Below are 4,304 nucleotides of genomic sequence, written 5' to 3'. Positions count from 1 at the left end.
GTCCTGTCAATTGAAGATCATAAGGATGGCTTGGAGAAGTCCCAAGGAGAACCAACCAAGAAACTCATCACCATCCTCTTTGGGAATAATCCAACCCAGATAATTTGAGTCGGTTCTCAGTTGACAGCTGACCACAAAGATCGATTAATGACCTTTCTACGAGCCAATGAGGACATCTTTAGCTGGTCGGTATCGAACATGCTAGGTATTCCATCTAACATCATTATTCATAAACTAAATGTGAATCCAAATAACCGATCAATATGACAAAAGAAATGAAGTTTCACCCTAGAGCAGTAATGAGCTATTAACGAGAAAGTTGACAAGCTAATAACAGCAGGATTCATCTAAGAAGCACAATATCCAGAGTGAATTTCTAATATTATCATGATCAAAAAAGCCAACGACAAATAGAGAATCTGCATTGACCATACCAATCTCAACAAAGCTTGCTCAAAGGATAGTTTTCCACTCTCTAAAATTGATCAACTTATTGGTGCCACCTCCGGACACTAATTGTTAAACTTCATAGATGCCTTTTTGGGATACAATTAAATTCAGATGGCATCCAAGGATGGAGAGAAGACCATATTCATAATTGATAAAGATTTATATTGTAATAAAATAATATCTTTCAATTTAAAAAATATAGGTGCAATGTATCAATGCCTTGTCAACAAGGTGTTTAAACATTAGATTGACTGTAATATGGAAGCCTACATCGATGATATGCTTGTCAAAAGTATGGAAGTAGATCGGCATATTATTGACCTAGAAGAAGCTTTCAATAAGCTACAATGATATCAAATGAAATCGAATCCACATAAGTGCATCTTTAGAGTTACATCAAGAAAGTATACAAGCAATCCTCGATATGACAAACCTTATCACCAAGCGAGAAATTCAAAGATTTTTAGATCGAGTTGCAGCTCTTAGCTAATTCATATCTAGATCGGTTGAGAAGTACCTTCCTTTCTTCAAGACAATAAGACAGATAAGGATTTTTGAATGGTCGAAGGAGTGTCGAACTACTTTTGAAGATCTCAAATGGTACCTCGAGCCTCTCCACTTCTCTTTAAGCCAGAAGAAGGTGAGCAATTATTTTTATATTTGGCTATTCCATCGAATGCAATTAGCTCAATTTTAGTCTAAAAGGATGCAGGAACCCAAAAATCGATCTACTACACAAGCACGATTCTTAGAGATGTGGAAATGAGGTATTCCAAAGATGATCTATGCACTTATCACTTCTACGTGATGTCTTCAACCCTACTTCTAAGCCCAATCGATGATCATCCTAATTGATCAGCCTTTGAAGGCGATCCTCTAAAGGATAGATACTTTCAGATGCATGACAAAATAGGCAATCAAGCTCAGAGAATTCAACATTAGCTTCGACCTTGGTCAACAATGAAGGCTCAAGTATTGGCTGACTTCCTCATGAAATGCACCATCCCAGATAAAGAATCATCCTCGAAAAGATCTGAGGATGTCAAAGAGCTGTCCTCGATAAGATCCAAGGACATCGAAGAACCACCCTTGACAAGATCCGAGAATCCATCCTCGATAAAATTTGAGGATGTCAAAAAGTTTTCATATTAGATTTTGCAAGTCGATCGGGCTTCGAATGCACAAAGATGCGGGGCTAGGCTCATTCTTGCCACCTTGGATAGATCATAATGGAGTACATCCTCTGATTCAACTTTAGAGTCTCAAATAACGAGGTCGAGTATGAAGCCCTAATCATCAGACTTCATCTAGCAAAAAAACTTGGGGTGAAGGATATCAAAATCTTTACTGACTCGTAACTTATTGTCAGATAAGTTTGAGGTGAGTACAAAGTCTGAGGTCCAACGATGGCAAGGTATCTACAAAAACTTAAGAAGATGTTGACAGCTTTTCAAACTCTAGATGTCCAATAGATATCAAGGTCGGAGAATGCCCGAGCTGATGCCCTTTCTTATCTCGTCGCTTTGGATTTGATCAACCACAATAGACAAGTCTTCGTTGAGCATCTACAGGTTTGGAGTATCAATGAGCCCATGGTGCTTTAAGTCGAGTATAAGCCAAGTTGGATAGATCCCATCATCGACTATTTGGTTAAGGGAGAATTGCCTTCTAACCCCATTCAAGCTCGGATAGTCAAATGATACATGTACTTTGATGGAAGACTTTACAAGAAGTCTTTCTCCCTACCTCTACTCCATTGTCTATATCTCTCTGAGGCCAACTATGCTATTCGAGAAATATATGAAGACATCTATGGCAATCACTCAAAGGATAGGTCATTAGCTTATAAGCTCATCCAATAAGGATATCACTAGCCGACCCTACAAAAGGAGACAATTAAGCTCATCAAATGATGTGAGCAATGTCAAAAGTATGCTAACATCCAAAGAAGACCGACAGCTAAACTCACATCAATTATCACTCCTTGTCCTTTTACTATATGGGGAATCAACATCCTCGGACCATTCCCAAAAGCGACTAGACAAAAGAAGTTTCTAATTATAGTGATCGACTATGTCACAGCCGAACCTTTAGCATAAATTATCGAGACAAAAGCTTGAAACTTCATATGAAAGTTGATCATCTATCAATTCGGACTCCTACGAACCATCATCACTGATAATGGATGCCAATTTAATAATCAAAAATTCAAAAATTTTTGCTCGAAGCTCCACATCGATCATAGGCTCACCTCGATTAGACATTTGCAGTCTAATGGAGAGGTTGAGGTGACCATTCGCACTTTCTATGAGGATTGAAAATTAGACTCGATCAAATGAAGAGAATATGAGTAGAAAAACTCTACAATATCCTATGAATGTATCAGACAATATATCGGACAGCAACTGAAAAACTCTTCTCTTCAGCCTCGTGTTTGGAGCCAAAGTGATTATTTTCATCAAGATCAGGATACCATCGATCAGACTTGAGCTCTACGATGAGCAAAAGAATCTTAGTCGGCTTTGAACGAGCTTGGATTTACTTAAAGAAATAAGAGAAAGAGCTCATATCAGAATGACCTCATATCAGCAATGAATAGCTCGCTACTACCACATTCGAGTTAAAGCAAAGATCTTTAGACTTGGAGACCTCATCCTTAGATGAGTTGAAATATCCAAACATACAGAACAAGGCAAATCGATCCTAAACTGAGAAGGACCATATCGGGTCATAGAAGCAATCCGACTTGGAGCATACAAACTAGAGACCCTCGATGGTACTCAGAGTCCTCAAATATGAAACTCTAAGAATCTTCGAATGTACTATCAATAAGAGGTGTAATTGCTTTAGCTACACCAATAAAATCAAGTTTCTACAAGTTAAAAAGGTTGGATGAAGATCGATAACAATTGTATATTCTTAGCAACCAACCAAGTACAACCTCAGCAATCGATCAAGTACATCCTCTGTGAATAGTTGAGTATATTCTCAGAAATCCTTTGATGCACGATCCTCTAGAGATATCTCAGCTCCAACTGAGGCTTCTGAAATTATGTTTAGCAAGACATCGACAATAATGATGATTATGGAATATTCAAATACCAAATTGAACTCTAACAACTAGATCGAAGGACCGATCTCTCAAAGATATTTTGGCTCAAGCTGAGACTTCCAAAATATTGATCAGCAAGATATCGATGATAAGCAGATATCCTGACCCAAGTTAGGACTTTCACAAGCAAATGTCTCAAAAATGATCCGATGATAAATTCAGAGATAAAAAATCAACCGACAAAAATGACTTGACAAAAAATGTAGCCAAATAGTTAGTTCGGGATAGACTTCAGAAATCTTCATCACCCAACATATGATCTTGACTTATGACCTCCATTGAGGAGAATTAGTACACCTCGATGAGCAAAGCTTGGATTTTATATGAAGTTAATGATTGCAAAAATTCCAGCACCTAAAATTAGAATAGACTTTGGCAAGCCAACAAACATCGATGACATAAAGAAGCAAAAACATTCAGATAAGAAGTAAATATGATGAAAATATACTTTCCATTGACTGTAGCTTCTTATCGACAAAAAGATGCCAGAAAGAAGGCACTGAAAAGCAAATACAAAAAGATAAGAACCTGGTCTTCATCCAAAGAAAATATCCTGACCTCCTCATCACTATTACCAGGACAGAGGCGCCTAAGGTCTAGTTTTGGAACCATATATTTTCGATGGGCCTTACAGTCTTCAAAGCTCTGGATAAAGGTAGCAATAAAGGCATAGATGATTTCCTCCTCAAAGACCATCGAAGTCTTGTACTCCTCAACACAGCGGTGTTGGATCTCGATGAGA

Source organism: Elaeis guineensis, chromosome 10, assembly GCF_000442705.2.
Source record: "Elaeis guineensis isolate ETL-2024a chromosome 10, EG11, whole genome shotgun sequence".
Taxonomy (NCBI): Eukaryota; Viridiplantae; Streptophyta; class Magnoliopsida; order Arecales; family Arecaceae; genus Elaeis; species Elaeis guineensis.
Note: the sequence above shows the minus strand (reverse complement) of the source record.